This window comes from Equus przewalskii, chromosome 9, assembly GCF_037783145.1.
Source record: "Equus przewalskii isolate Varuska chromosome 9, EquPr2, whole genome shotgun sequence".
Classification (NCBI taxonomy): Eukaryota; Metazoa; Chordata; class Mammalia; order Perissodactyla; family Equidae; genus Equus; species Equus przewalskii.
The window spans coordinates 65,802,488-65,819,471 of record NC_091839.1 but is presented as its reverse complement, the minus strand read 5'-3'; the positions used below and the strand labels follow the sequence as shown (position 1 = coordinate 65,819,471).

The window sequence follows — 16,984 nt, the reverse complement described above, 5'->3', positions numbered from 1 at the left end:
GGGGGAAGAGCAACAGCCCAATTGTCCAGGTCCCCAAAGGAAGAGTTGATTGAGCATTCCAATTAAAAACAAACCTAAATCATCAACTTTCTCAACAACCACCACCCTCTCCCCACCTGAGAGGGCTCAGACACACAGCATCTCTTTCCCTTCACCACCTCCACACACAAACACACAGGAGAGTGAGCAAGCAAAGGACTCAATCCATCCATCGGAATGCAGATCACACCACAGAAGCTATTGTTCTGTCAAAAAAAAAAAAAAACACCACCCGAGAGAGATTCATTCATTAAAGCCGCAGCAGATGGCTGCTCTGCAGAAGGGCCCAGCATGAGGCGGGCCACCGGCTGGCAACCGCAGCACAGGCAATGTTCACTCCCAGCTGCACTTTAAGGTTCCTTTCAGAAGCTCTGCATTCCACCAGCAGGCACTTTGCAGGGAATCCCTTCGACTTAATGGACAACTTTAGGCACAGTCCACTGGCAATCAGGACAGACTCCCTTTCCATCTCCCTCAGCCTTGTCTTCCACCCGCCCTTGCACCACTGTCATTCTTTGGCAAGGCTTAGGCTTCTCCCAAAAAGAGCATTAGTGTGGGGTCCCTGAACACTGGCCTAGGTTTGAACAGGGGTCTTTTCCCAGTCTTTTATCCCTAGCATATTCTTTGACCTACACAGCACAAAGAAGCAAGCTTGCTAACTATTCTTTCAAAGAAGCCAGAAACTTAAAAGAAAGAAAAATTAGATCATGCCTTTGACTTACTGAAATGTTTTCTTTTACTTTTTTCTCTTGTTAATTTTGTGTTTTCTTTGTTATTTGATATTGTATCTTATACATACTCCTGATTTTCCCCAGGTCATTCAATTCCATTACATTCACTAAGTTTTCACAAAATTTTGCTACTTTTTCTTTGTGAAGTAAAATCATATTGCTAAATTTCTAGTAAATGAGGGAGTTTTTTTCCCACCTGTAGAACAGTTTTATAGTCAGATTATTTCAACCTCAAACCTAGCAGAAATCTCTTTATTCCTTCTAATATGACTTTATTTTTTTCTTTCTTCCTGAGAAAGTAGATTAATTAAGCCCTTCCTTCTGGGCACTGAATTTCGGCCCTAAATCTTTAGACTTTTCCAGCCTTGCTCCAGAGTTCCCTCAGTTCATTCTGGAAAAGACTCTGGGCTCTGCAGAAACCCTACAAAACATCATCTTTTTCATAGATCACATTCATGCTATTGAAATAAATTCTTTCTGAAGAGAAATGTTCCCGTTCAGGTCTAAGAATAGAAGATCCAGACATAAGTGAATAAGAAAATAATTCATTCAATTGTGCAAGTCTGTGATTTTTATTCTAGTTTAGACATAGTTAAGAATATATTCTTTGACTATATGTTAAAGAATTTGAAAAAATTCTTTCCATTTCTTAGAAATGACTTATACTATTTAAAAGTCCCTTATTTATCAACAATGATGTCTCAACACCTGCTTCCTTCTGTGTCTTAATTGTCATTTAGGGAATTATAATTCCAACACTGCACATTTTCAAATTAAAGGCTTTGAATATGTTTACTGCTAATGTTTAATATTCATTTAAATTTTTAAAATTCTATCAGATGACTTCCCTCTATCCACCATCTTAGTTTTATAATGGAAATTCTCTATTTTACTTGAATTTATGGCTACATGTGCCAAGAACATTTGAAATAAATCAGTGACTGGAGTCATGCACATGGTCTTTGAGTCACTCCACTGGAGAATGAGCCCTCTTGTAAGGGGAGACCTTTGTATGCCAAGCATCTTACAGGGCACCTGCACAGAGTACTCAATAAATGATGCCCAGGGGCCGGCCCCCTAACAGGGCCGAGTGGTTAAGTTTGTGTGCTCTGCTGCGGCAGCCCAGGGTTTTGCCAGTTCGGATCCTGGGTGGAGACATGGCACCACTCATCAGGCCACGGTGAGGGAGCGTCCCACATAGCACAACCAGAGGCAATCACAACTAGAATCTACAACTATGTGCTGGGGGGCTCTGGGGAGAAGAAGACAAAATAAAAGAAGATTGCCAACAGCTGTTAGCTCAGGTGCCAATCTTTAAAAAAAAAAATTGGTGCTCAATAAGTGTTTCTTGAATAAAACTAGCAAAACCAATAGTCTTTAATGTTAAGAACTGGAGAGGCCAATTCTTAACTCAGTAACTAAAAGCTCTGCCTTTGGAGTCCAGCTGATGAAGGTTCAAGCCTGTTTTGATGGCAATATGTGCTCTGGGATATTACCTAACCTCACGAAGCATTCAAAACCTAGAAGTCAGTAGAGTCTAGAAAAAATGCTAGTTCAGCCATGCCCCTGGTAGATGTGTGGCCCCCAATTACGTATTGCAGGTTAGTCAAACTCTTTGCTAGGAAAGAATGTGAAAGAGCTGGAGAAATATCTCTCTACCACCTTATTAAGGAAGATAAATAACCCCAGGGTGGAAACAGCATTCAGAAGAAAAGTGGTAGCATGGAATCAAGACCTAGTTGAAGGGCTTTGAATGGGAGACTGTAATGCAGAACGAAAAGCTACACCAAGAAAGTTACTTAAAACATGTGAGACTGCCCAAGGAGGGGGGCTCCAGAACTGCTAACGGAGAAGCACTTCATTCCACAGAAGAGTAGAGGATACATTATCATGTGCAAGGACCCAAACTATCCCCCAGAGAGACAAGTTACTAAAGGTTAACAATGTACATCAATGGCTAACCAGGAGGTGCACCTGGGCCCGGGCACCCACATTACCATTCACAACTCAGTCAGTAGAAACCTACAGTGATAGGTTAGGAAACTGAAAGCCTCAGGGACACAGGTGAACAGATATTTTCAAACCTTGTCCAACCTGAAAGGAATAATTTCATGAGGAATGTGAGCATATGAGCTGCAAACAGTAGGTTCCATGGATAGTGTTGAAGGATGGAAGTTTTTCTGAGCCGTGGTTCATAATGCCAGGATCATGGGCTCCTGGAAGGGGTCAGATGGCCTCTCACATAAACCAAGCCTTGGCAGAAGGCTTGCCAACCTACTGAAGAGACTTTAAATTCAAATTTGCGGAAAGAGGAGAAAAAAATAATCAGAAAAATTACGGCCCTTGTCAAAACCGATATGATGGAGGATAGCAAGTGCGCTATAGAGAAGAATAAACAATAACCCATAATGGGGGAGGTTCCCAATAACTCCAAGAAGAAAATGAGGAAAAGTGTGAGGACTAACCAACTAACACTTTTAGCATCAGACGCACATATTATAATTTGACTAGTTAGTTGCATGACTTTGAGAAATCACTCATCTCAAAGCCTTAAGACACATATCTGCAAAAATGGTGTCAACACTGTATCATGCCAGAGGGTTGTTGTGAGAATTCAGTGAATAAATACACAAAAACCCTTAAGAACAGTGCCCAGCACAGGGCACAATAGGACCTGCAAGACCTAGCTCTTGCTAACCCTTCTGACTTTACCCCCACATGCCTTCTAAACGCTGCACTTCTTCTTTCACACTATTTTGCCCATACACATACTGCCTTCTTGCTTAGAACATCCTTTGCCCTCTTGTTCCCTGGAAAACTGGTGATCCTTCAAGACTAAGCTTGAGTACTACCTGTTCCAAGAAGCACTCTTCAATCCTTGCCTGGAAATTGGTTGCTCTATCCGTTGCGTTTCTTTAACAAATCTCTCTTCAACACTCCTCTCCACTATAGCACACAGCACACTATATTATAGTTGCTCATCACACTAGAATGAGAACACTTTCAGGAGAGGGAGTTAGCTTATTCGGTACTTGTTATCCCTAACATCAAGTACAAAGCTTGATATGTAATCAAATCTGAAAAATGTTTTCTAAACAAACGAATAAGGGTCATGAAGACAAGTCTAGACCCTCCACCAGAATCCAGCATGCTCTCACCCTCAAGCATCAGAAAAAAAGGAAGTGACTGAGAATCCAATCAGAGGGAAAACTTAACCAACCCTTCTCTCAAGTAAACGAAAACAATTTAGAAGGCAATAGACCCAACTTCCAAGCAAAGTAAAGGAGTGGGTGCTGTTTACCTAGCATCCAGGGTATTATAGCCTAAATTATCTTTCAATCCCAAGTCAAACCCAAAGTAATTAGAATTGGTACAGCTTCAATAGCAAAGGCTGGGAAAACACAAAATGAGCATTATTGCTTCTTCATCCCCAACTTCCATGCAGACTTAGTTCTGCTACTTAACCCAGTTGGGATTTGTCTTAGTTAAAGCCTTGTCCTTCATGAACATTTTTCTGGTTTTCCCCTACACCACTGGCCACTCTTTCTCAGATTCCTTTACTGCCATTTGTTTCATAATTAGAAGAAATACTGAAATGAATTAATCTACTAACACACAAAATGTCTATTTACACCTCACAGATAACCATTTCTTAGTCCCTTTTGCTAGTTCCACCCTCCCTTTGAACTTATAATGTAGGAGTGACCCCAGGCTCAGTCCTTGGTCCTCTTCTCTCCTTTGTCTGTATCACTTCTTTGGCGATTTCATCCAGTACCATGGTTTTAAACATCAACTATGTGACGACTCCCAACTGCACATGCCCAGCCAGACCTTTCTCCTGCTCCAGACTCCTATACTCAACTGCCGACACAACAGTTGACAGGAATACGTAATATACATTCCAAACACAACATTGAACTGCTGATCTTTCCCTCACCCCTGCCCCCTCACTGCACCCTCCCTATCATGGTTGACTGCAATTCCATCTTTCCAGTTTTCAGGCCAAAAGCCTTGATGTCATCTTTAACTCCTCTCTTTCTCTCACACCCCACACCCAATCAGTCCATAAATCTTGATGGTTCTACCTTCAAAATATATCCAGAATCCCACCACTTTTTGCTCCTCTACACCGCTGCCATCATCTTGCACGTGGATTATTGATGCCACCTTCTAAATTATCCCTAACTCTATTCTTGTCCACCTATGACTGTCTCTCCTCAACACAGTCAGAGTGATCTTTTATAAGAGAGCTCTTATAAATCAGATCACATCTCCCCTTTGCTAAAAATCCCCAAGTGGCTCTCCTTTCACTCACAGTAAAAGCCAACATCCTTACAGTGGTCTGCAGTGATCAGTCCTCATTTCATCTCTAGAACCTCTTTCCCCACTATCCTCCCAATCCTCTCCAGCCTCCTTGGCCTTCTGCTATTTCTCAAACATCCCAGGCACCTATAGTCTCAGCAATCACACTTATTATTCCCTCCATCTGGAAAGCTCTTCCCCAGATATCTAAATAGCTTGTTTCCTCATGTCCTTCAAGACTTTACTCAAAAGTCATCTTCTCAGACAAGCCTTCCCTGACCACCTTATCCAGAATTTCATCACCTTCTCCATATTTCATGTCACCTCTCCACTTTAGGTTTTTCTCCTGAGCCATTACCTCCATTCAACATTTTATATGTTTATCTTATTATTGTCTGTCTTCCCCAACACGGGCAGAGATTTCTGCCTACTTTATTCACTGCTGTTTCCACCAAACTACAAATGTGCCTGGCACACAGAAGGCACTCAATAAATACCTGTTAAACGAATGAATAGACAGGTAAATCAACAGCTTTCCTGCTTCCCAGACCTGACTTTTGAAAATAAAAACAAATGATGCTATTATATGACTTCTAAAGACATCTGCAATGGTTGAAGTTCAGTATCAGGTAAACTAAATAACCTTAGAGCCCAAAAAGGTCAATATTTTTCTAAGGACATTCGTCCCCACTTCTCTGGTAATGTCACAAGGTACAACATTTCCATTTAGCCACTCGTGGTTTTCCTCTAGGTCAAATGACTTAAAAGAGTCCACAGAGAGGCTGAAAAGGACCATGCTACCGTCACAATAAGGGGGGATGTGTCATATGGTCTGTCATACTTAGAACAGAAAACTTTGCTTAAAATGGGAAAGCAAGGGGGAATTGAGTCAGGAGTCTCATCCAGTGATGTGACCTGAGTTTTTATCCAAGCTCCACCCCTCAGAAGCTCTGTGAGGTGTGACACCAACCTCTCAAAACCTCAGCTTACACATATTTGAATTAAAAATCACAACATTAGCCTTTCTGTCATCCTAGAGTCATTACGAGAATTGTATTTGAATGGCAATTCAAGGATTGCTTTCACAGTCATCATTTTACTCGTATTTATGTCGTTGTTATTAAGAGAATAATTTTTAAAATCCACATTTTTGGCTTAGGTGCCAACCCATTTAGACTATCCTCTTCTGCTCAACCCTCAACTTTTCCAAAAACAGTCTGGAAATGAGTCGGGAGTCGACTGTTAGGTGTGAGGAGAATGGAGGGAAATGGTTGTTACTGAGGAAACCATCCAGTTCACTTTCCTTTTATTCTCGCATGACAGTCTGGTCAGAACAACGGAGCATAAAGAAAGAGTAAGAGTTTTTGTTCTTCAGTTCTAAACTAACAACGCAAACAGCAATTCCTTTCAAAACTTTTTGCAGCTTACGGAAAATGCTCATGATTTAACAAATACCATTTTTTCTTAGGACCTCGGTGTCTCTCCTTGTGATGCTTCTATCTTCAGCTCTTCTGAAATCCACCTCTAAAAGTTCATTCTGAGGAACCATCACACTGAGCAACTTACACTTTTTCCAAAATTGAAAATGTCTCTACAACGTGAAAGGAAAAACTCATTACCATGCAGAAAAGAAGGCTTTCCCATTACAACCCCACTGTGAAGACACACCACAACTTGAATAAGCCCAGCATCGATGATGAAAAGACAGCGGAGAGTCTCGCTAAGCCTGCAGTTCTGGAGGCGTGTCTTTTCTTGTAGGCTTAAAAACAATGGGGAAAAGTATGCTGCTTCTAACTGTTAAGAAGTGCTCATCTTAAACTCTTGCAGTGCTCTCTAAAATAATCATCATGAGCAGTTAACTTATTTTTCAGAAAAGCTGTGAATATTTTATTTATATATATGTGTGTGTGTGTGTGTGTGTGTGTGCGTACGGCAATTCTTCAATGACCAGAGTCTGTGGCTCACAGAGAGGATGTAGCTGTCCCAGGAGAAGAGCACCTTAACCACAGATTCCATCAGGATGAAGGCTGCTGGCCACGACCAATTTTCATAAGCCACTGAATCCAAAGAGAGCTTTCACTGATAAAGCAAGCACTAGCTCCTGCTCATTTTAATGTATACCTTCCAAAAAGTGTGTGTATATGCATACATATGTATATACATACATATATACACACACACACACATATACATACTGTCCCTAAATAACACTCTCTTCATATGTAAACCAGGGTGATAAATACCACCTGCCTTGCAGGATGTTATGAGGATTAAGTGATAGAATGTATGTAGCAAGTACTAAATAAACAGTACTAAATTTGTGATGATATGTGAAAGAAAAAATTCCACCAAGGAGAACCATACCCTCTGTTGTAGCAGATCTGTCCTAACAAGGCCAGCCCCGTCTATACGGGACTTCAGGAGAACAGTAGGTACTCGGACTGAGATTGGACAGCGTTAAGGAGTGACTGGGCACATGCCAAATGACCTGTGGCTGGGAACAGTGGTGGCCCTCAGACCCCGCAGCTTTTCCAGGTGCCCTGCCAAGAGAGATTTCCCAGCTCTGCCTTCCAACCCGCAAATCTGCTGTACCTTGGCAAAGACAGCTCCAGCTACATTTTTGCAAGACTCCAGACCATTTAGGAGCATAGTAAAAACACTCAGATTAGACAGCCTAACTGAAACTAAGAGGAAGAATGCTTCATAGAGGAATAAGAATCACATCTCAAAAAACTGCTTACAAATTACTCTTTAAAACTGGAATCCTGTAAGGTTTAGTGAAATCTGCCTTGTTTGTATGCAGGCATACTTTCTCTAGAACAGATGCATCCATAAAGATGACAGTAAAGTAAGTTGAAACAAATCAACAAATACTTATCATGTGCTTACATTTAGAATATATTCTCACCGTGTGTGCGTGTTTTTGTGTGTGTCTGTGTGTTGGAAGGGGTGGATCACAAAAGACAAAATGGAAAATTTTTTTCAGAAAACGAAAACAAAAATAATAACTGGTTTGTAGCATATGAAATTCAGTCGGTATTTTTTCCACTACATTTTGAACTTTTCAGCTATTCATAGTATTTTCAAAGTACAGCATGGCTCTGAATTTCTGAGCCCAACAACAGAATTTATGCCACCTTTGGCAGTGACCTCAGGTATTTGACCACCCAACTTTGACCTCAGACATGATTTGTCCCTTCCCTCACTTAGATCTTCTGTCTTTTCCTTACTAATAGCCTTTGAGTTGTCAATAATGTGTACAGATATCACAGAGTAAGCAGAGTGATAACAAATAGAAGCACTGGACTAAGTTCAATTATAGCAATAATTCTTCCTAACTGTTCACGTTTTGTCTTTGAAAAGCAAGCACAATTATAGAACAACAGGACCATCAAATATAATTGCAGAAAATTCTCTTGTGATGGCCACTTAGTCTGCTTTTCAAAAGAGAAACAACTGTGAAAGCATCAGTTTCTAGTGCATTTCTCACACCTGCAAAGCTAGACTTCACATCTCCATGAAGAGACCAGCTCTAAGGACGGTGAAGGAACATTGTCATGGAGGTGCTGTTGCAGAGTCTGTGCTTCCATGACTGATGCTTATAATGTTTGAAACGCTAGCTTTATTTCAGATTTATGTATATCAGACCCCATGAGAGGGAGGCAAAAGGGAAACAAATAAAGGCAGAGAGATGACAGAAAGTGAGGTAAAGCTAAAGGAACCTCTTCCAGTACCAGCAAAAACAATGATGTGACACCAACTGAGGTTCAAGAACATTTTCAGACCTACAAGGATGGGAAGTTTCTATTTTGTTTGAGTCTGGTCAGTAGTCTTCACTGAAACAATCAAATGAAAAGATTTCCTTGATAGAGCATTGAAAATAGAGCCAACTCTTTTGCCAAGGATTTAGGTAATTTCCTATACAAGATGATTTCAATTATCTCTGATGTACTACTGATATATCTTAAATTCATAAAGAACTTTACACAAAATCTCACACTGACATCAATGTCTACAGTCTTCACAAGTGGCATTAATTCAATTTGTTCAATTTTCCCTAACATTAAAGTTTTCAGGGTTTTTTTTAACCCAGTGAAAGTTGGGGCAGAACATGTTAACAGCATATCTGATAGCAATATGTATTTTGCTCATGCAGAGGCGATAACTGTGTCACTTGCCTAAATTCAAATTTATAAGCCAGGGCTTCATTGGAGATCTTAGTAAATTAATATATTAGAAAACATATAACCTATTATATTAGAAAAAATACAACTCAAATTGGTAAATTAATATATTAGAAAAAATACAACCTATTATATTAGAAAAAAATACAACTCTTAAATTGGCTCAGAAAAATGTGTTTTCCATTATCTCCACAGATCTGGTCCCAACATGAAATATCAAGTAGCTGTATGATTTATCAAACAATTTGGTTAGAGATACACATATCACATTCAAATGACAACAAATTTAAGTTGTCTCAGAGGCACCTGGTTATTGATTGTGTTAGAATTGAAAGAATTTGAGACTGGCATGATATTTTGAGAAAGGATAAATTGTGGACTAAGAGAAATTGATCATCATTTTCTCATGAATTGGCTAAGAAAGAAATAAAAACTATCAGGTTTTTATTCATTTCTAAATGAATGCATTATTTGTAAGAAAAAGTAACAAAATTCACAATAGCTAAAACCGCACTCGTCATCATGCAATGACAGTGATAACTACAAAATTGATCTCAGAAAATCAGATTTAATAGAAATAATCAACACAAAACTGGTAATGGCTAACCATTGACGGAAAAATTAAATCTTCCTGGTAAAATTTCAACCACACCAATATTTGACCACGAAGTTTGGACTTTGTAAACTAGCAACTTCAATGACAGAAGCTATCATCAACATTTTAACATACGCCAGAGAGCTGAGCAATATATTAAATCATTGTTTTAAAAATTATACAAAAATAAAATTAAAAAGTAAATAAAAATTAGACAAAATATAAGTGATCCAATGAAATCAATTTCAGTAAAATAAAAATAGACTTAGAAAATGGAATGAGTTGTTCTGTATAGAATGGAGAGTGCTTCTAGAAAGGACTATGATTAATTGGTGTTAATTATTAAAAATTCAAATTCCCTTACATGAAGTCAGGGACATCCTCAGGGTCAAAACATTCTGTATCAAACTGGTGTTGACCTCTCGACAACACATACAAAAAACTATTCTCCTCCTTCTTTTTTCCTGGATATTTACAATATCTAAGCTCATAGTGTTTACATAATTCATATTATATACCCATATTCTGTTAACAACAATAAAATTAGGTCCAAATCCGGAATGAGAGCAGGTGTTTTGTTGTCAGTGAGACTTGAGTTCAAGTCCTCGCCATATCACTCACTAGCTGTGTAATCTGAAATGAGTGACTGAGGCACTGTTGGCAAGTACCAATGTCTATAAGAAGATATGAAACCTCAAAGTGTTGTTGAGAGGATTAAATGATAATTCCTATACAATACATATGTTATTGGCCATTCTCCCACTTTATTCTCCTCCTTGATGATAATGCTTATGATCTTGAGAGAGAGGTGTGCACGGCATACGGTAGGTATTCACACATAAGGTAACTACTGTGCAAATGATATGATGATGAAGAAGAAACTCTACTTAGCTAACTCTTGGAGGATCAACAATAAGTCATGTTAATTTTATGAGTGTTTTCCAGATCTTGGTGGGAGATTCCAGATAAAAAAAAAAGTCTGTTTTCATTCAGAAAAGCCTTAAGTGACAAGAAATAGGATTAAATATATATGGTTGTTTAAATATAGACTCAAATCTTCAATGATACTTGAATAACTCACTCCATGGAATGAATTTGTTTCTGAATTGAAAGCTACTCTGTTGCATTATTGGCAACCGAATCAGTCATTTCCAAAGGCAAATAGAATATTGTATGAAAGAAAGGAATGAAAGTCACTGGCTTAAAGGTAAGTAGGCATTTCACAACCACATGCGCTCTCTTGACATCTCTATGATTCTTGGTTTACTTGATGGGTCATTATTGTGGTAGTTCTGACCAGTCTGGCTATTGTTATTGCTTTTGACTTTAGGGTTTCATGGAGGATGTTACCCCTACTCTTCCTGCCTTGATCACAGAAATAGAAGAATGAAAACAGTTAAGGCTTTACCATGAATACAAACAATGTGGTGAGCCTAATTTGCTTCTAAATGTTTCAAAATAGCAGAAAGTCTTTCCAATATGTTTTCTCACCTGAAGCATAAAAACCTAAAAATAATTGATTCTGAATACGGATTTTCTCAAGATGTACGGGAGCTTCTGTTTTGCTTTGGGAAACGCTTCTTTTAATATGGAATTTACAAATCAGAAAGATACATCTAGATTCTTAAAACCAAATATAAACAGCATAGCCAACATGTGGCCACCAAGTCTTAAAATACTGAAGGAAAACTGTGATTAGGGATCAAATTTGACGCTCTGCCTTCAGGTCAGCAAGCACCATATGGTACAAATTCAAGTTGTCATAATTGTATTTCTAAGAAAAGTTTCAGATGCAGAGACATAATCTAAAAAAACAAAAAGACAATAGTCTTAGTACAGTTGAAATGTCCCAGATGACCCTCAGAGATAAAAGAAAACTCCATCCTCCACCAACACTTCAACAGGAAGTGCACAGGGCCTTCTTCTGATGGTTAATAGAGGCTACCTCGCTTTTTTGTGTCCCTCTGGTATTCAGCAAATTGATTTACAAGAGATCAAAAAGAATGAGCCTAAAAAAGAGCTAAGTACCCTTATGTATTTCTCTCTCCCTACTGCACTCATTTTGAAATGAAAAATTATTTCCCTGCATACTTCCTCCATGCCATTGCCCACCATCATACTTGGTTAAACTGCCATGGCTCGTTGCCAGTGGGGGCTCTTCAGTCAGCAGAGTGCAGGGAAAAGGCTGACTTAAAAAGAGCACCGCTGTGTGCTCCTGGCCCGGCCGGAAGATAAGTGAGACAGCGCATGCTCATTCCTCTTTGCTCATTCTCCCTTTCATGCTGAGCTGGACCAGGGTACTGTGGGACCTGAGTAGAGGTATCTGAGGTCCCTCTGCCCCTTTGCCCCACCAAGGCCACACTGATACTGTGACCTGTGCCTGCTCAGCTTGCTTGGTCCTGCCTCTCTGGGCTAATTTAAAAGGGGAATTCTCCTAATGTAAAAGTAGAAAAGGAAAGTAATGTGAAAGTAAAGTAATTTCAGTTACTTAATAAATCAAGTTCTCCCTACTTCTTTCCTCTTCCACAAACTCCACAGAAGGGGATCTGTTATATTTCTAGGTTTACACACTTTTGCTCCATTCTAACTGGCACTTCTCAGGAAACTTATTGGGAAGAAGGTACTTTGGATTCCAATTGGATCCAAAATTTTTGACTAACTTTCAGCAAGTGTCAGAAAATTTCAAAGATGAATTGGGCACTGTGGAAGACCAAGGTTCGGAATGCCCATGTACTCTTAGCCTACCGTAACTTGCTGCTTAAACATAAAAATACCAGAGGAAGAACTCCTGTGGAAAAAAATAAATAAATGCAAAAATTACATGCAGGACTTGGCTGGCTGAAGCGAGACTCAGGTCTGTCTGGGAAGTAGAGCTAAGTGATATTTGTCCTCCAAGTACCAATTTCCATCCACTGATTTACATTAGGGCTGCGAGGCATCTTGGGAGGGGAAACACACTTGAATCACATCTCCATTTAGAGTTCAGGCAGATACAGGCACATCTGGTAGAACTTTGGAAGGAAAAGGAATGGATGCCAGGGTGCAGGGAGGACAGTGGGGACTGCCTGCAAAAGAAAATCCTCATCAAGGGCCAAGGTTGTCTAACATAGGAAGCCACAGGGCCTGAGGGTCAGGAGAAGATGCTAGTATGAGTGCAGTATCCAGTAAGTTCGTGCTTGCATCCATTCAGACAAAGCTACCGGGTGGTATGTACAAATCCCACATAGGAAAAAAACTGTGACCTGGCAAAGCCATCACACTAAACTCTGCCACAGTCTAGGTCCAAGAACCCTTGTCCCAAGACTTTCTCAGCTGAGAATTCCCAAGAGGAGGAAACATCCTCCTTCCTACTTCCCAAGAGTTGGCCAAGCTGTCAGAGCAGGTTGAAGCTTTTCAGGAGCCTTAATGACTCAGCAGGAATCTGCTCATCCAGCTGGGCGAATGCCCCTCAGGGAAGCAGGACCAGCCAAGGGGCGGGGGATCCATACAGAATGGACCAGCAGGCCAGCAGCAGGGGAGTCCTGACTGCTTGTAAGGCATGTGAGGCAACGCTGGAGAGTTTACCAGAAGAGACTGAAGCTTCCATGGGAACAAGTTGAGAGATTTACAACAGTGAGATTTATTCATGTAAACGTGATCTAGTGTGGCAGCATTAACCAAAATCATGAGAGCTGACATTTTTTCTGGTCCTGTGAAACAAACTTATTCAACTTAATTTCAGCAAGATTTCATTTCTATGTAATGTTTCTCAGATGACTTACACTAACAGATTAGCAACTAGTATTGTCAGAGATAAGAACCTCTGGATTTCAGTACATCATCTCCTCCTCTAACCCCACCAAAGAAAAAAAGGTAAAGAAATAGGGAAGTCATGGAGCACGTAGGCTTCTTTCTAGGCCTGTTGCCCAAGACTTGATTTCCATAGGCTTATATTTAATTTTTATGTCACTTTATGTCAAAGAGAATCGGACTAGTCTCTACAACTGGTTCAGTGTCCTACAGAGAGGAAATTATGTCTCCAAAGTATGTGTGTGAGAGCTAACTCTTCTCTTCCAACCGGACCCATCAGAAACTGGAGGATGAGGAGAGCAGAGGTTGGTACATGAGGGCGAGTTCAGGCCATGCTCTCAGGAAACACTCCTAAATTTGAGTTTATTCTGAGTCTGAACAGCCCAAAATGGAGAAGTTAGAAATTGGGACCGTCTTGCTTTTACCCAGTGTACACAGAGTATTTTTCCAACTTAAATCCAATTGTCAAGTCCTCAATGGTTTTTCCAATGTAGATGTTGGGAGAATTTTTGAGCTGCTCTGAGCTAGAGGCCTGCTGTGTACAGTATTTCTTGATTTATTATCTGTTTATTCAAACAAAAAACCCTGGGGAGAACACAATTATCTTCCTTAAATAAATGTTTGATTGCTATGCTTTAAATTGGAAAGGAATTTTTTAATGGTTGATAATGACACTAAATTGATCATTAATTTGTTTTTAGAAAGATGAACTTTGAAAGTTATTCATTCTAACATGAAGAAGAAGAATTGCATAACAGAAGGCTGCAGCATATGCCTAAATGTTTACCACACACTTCCTCCAGTAGAGGCCCAATTTCTCATAATGCGTAGCATATCTTTCTGAGTTTTAAGCGCATGAGCACATGCGCCAGGAGCTAATAATTAGCATTACGGAACAAGTGCCAATGCTCCCTAAGAGTATGATACATTGATGAACTTGGAGCTGGAGAGCCGAGAGGTCAGATCTAGGTCCACTATTCATTTGGGACCCACAGGAAAGTTCGAGTCAGTGAAGCTGTTTCCTCATTTTCAAAAAGAAAAAGGCAACCACTCCATCATAGAACCTCCGTGAGAATTAAATGAGATAACGAACTATAAAGTGCCTAGAATCACTGTGAAGATACAAATGTGTTAAAGTACAGAAGGTACGCATATAAAAATGTAATTAACAACGTATCTTTGAGTAATTATGAAGATAAAAATAATCCACACAGTAATAAATAAAACAGTAACAACACTAAATTGGAATCTACTAAAGCATTCTTACAAATACCTACACAGGCCATCAATAAAGAATTCCATAAAATCCTGCCTTGAAATCCAGAATTGACACATTTTTGTCCGACACATTTAAAAAATACCAAATTTTTTTTTAGAAAATTGTATTTTTTTCCTAATTAAAATAGAATGGAATTAGATCAAAATGACAGACTAAGACTTTATGCCTATCTACTCCCACCTCAATTTACTAAAAATACCAGAAAATCTGGTATTTTAAAAAAGAATAAATTCATAACAGTGCTGGAAAACAAGAATGGGTGGAATTGATGGGCAGGAATTTTGAGGATTTGCAGAAAGAAGAAAGACTGACAGAATCATATTGACGGGGAAAACCACAACCTAGGTCACAAGGAGGAAAAATCAGCTGTAAAGCTGACAGCAGCTCCAGGGTACTCAAAACTCAGAGATGACAGACAAGGTGGCAGCAAGGAGTCCTGAGGAAACTGTCTCAGGAATTGGCTGGTCAACAGCTCAGCATTCCCTGCTCCCCCACCTTCCACAACCCCACCGCCAACCCCCAACACCAACAGCAGCAGCAACAGCAGCATCCACCCCTAGACCTAGTCACCATGTGAGGACAGTAGACTGGAGAGGGACTCGGATAATCAATGCCCAAAAAGAGTAGAGTCCCCATATCCAGCAGAGGAGAACCTAACAGCACGCCTGGCAGCACAGCCCATCTCTCCCCCTCCAATAGAGAAAGCACATTCTCATAAACGGACACATTATTTAACATAGGTAAGCAAGGAATCTCAAAACTAAAAATGAACACATGAGGGAATTACCAAATATTTCAAGAAAATCAACCCCATGGGAGAGGGCGCCAAATTCAATCAAGAAAACCACAAACATAAAAAGAAACAGACTTAAGAGAACAAACAGAAGGTGACTTTGAAAGAAATATACTTCTTCCATTATTTGTGGATTCCATATCTGTGAATTCGCCTATGCCCTAACACTTATTTGTAACCTCAGAATAATACTTATGAGGGCCAGCCCAGTGGCAGAGTGGTTAAGTTAACACACTCTGCTTCAGAGGCCAGGGTTCACTGGTTCAGATCCCAGACACGGACCTACACACTGCTCATCAAGCCATACTGTGGCAGCAGCATCCCACATACAAAATAAAGGAAGATTGGCACAGATTTTAGCTCAGGGCCAATCTTCCTCACCAAAAATAAATAAACATTTGTGGTGCTCTCAAGGTCAATCACAGACATACATAGAGCAGTGAAACTTTCTGAGTCCCCCAGTGTACACACTCAAACAAGAGGAAAACAAGGCAAAACTCTGTCTTTCTGTTTCAGTTCTCATACTGTAAACAAGTGTCTTTTTTCTGGTATATTTAGTGCCATGATTTTCACATTTTTATGCTTTTTGTTGGTGATTTTGCTGTTTAAAATGGCCCCCAAGTGTAGCCCTGAAGTGCTGTCTCGTGCTCGTAAGCACCAGAAGGCTATGATGTGCTTTACAGTGAAAATACATGTGTTCGATAAGCTTCTTTCAGGCATAAGTTACAGTGCTGTTGGCTGTAAGTTCAATGTTTATGAATCAACAACATATATTAAATAAGGCATCTGCCAGATAAGCACACATAAGATTATGTATTGATTGGTTGATGAAAATGTTATGACCGGAATCTCACAGGCACCTAATCCTATATTTCTCTGGGGAGCAATGGTTCAATATTCACTAATTCAGTATTTGCTAATTCACTAACTCATGGTGACTTTATAGAGCATAACTACTGTGAAGAATGAAAATTGACTGTACAATGAATATCCTCATGTGAATAAGAAAGGCTACTGCATCCAAGGAGAATACTAGCCTGTATGAAAAAAATAATTTGAGATTCTTGGGAAATAAATATATGATTGCAAAAATTTTAAAATCAATAGCTATACTGAATAGCAAAATAGACCCTAGCTTTGAATAAATTAGCAAGTTAGATGAAGCCAAAAATGCTCCCAAAGACATTGCAAAGGGACGAAAAAGAATAGGCAAAGCAGGTGAGAGAAGCTTAGGATTAGAGAGAGGCACAAAAGTTCTAACATCTACCTAGG

The 16,984-nt window shown here is 39.6% G+C and overlaps 1 protein-coding gene across 1 annotated transcript in view; it reads right to left on the bottom strand.

The window, feature by feature from the left end:
- The window catches only part of SLC35F1 (solute carrier family 35 member F1), a 374,514-nt gene that overhangs the window by 328,529 nt on the left and 29,001 nt on the right, over positions 1–16,984 (bottom strand). The window lies entirely within an intron of this gene.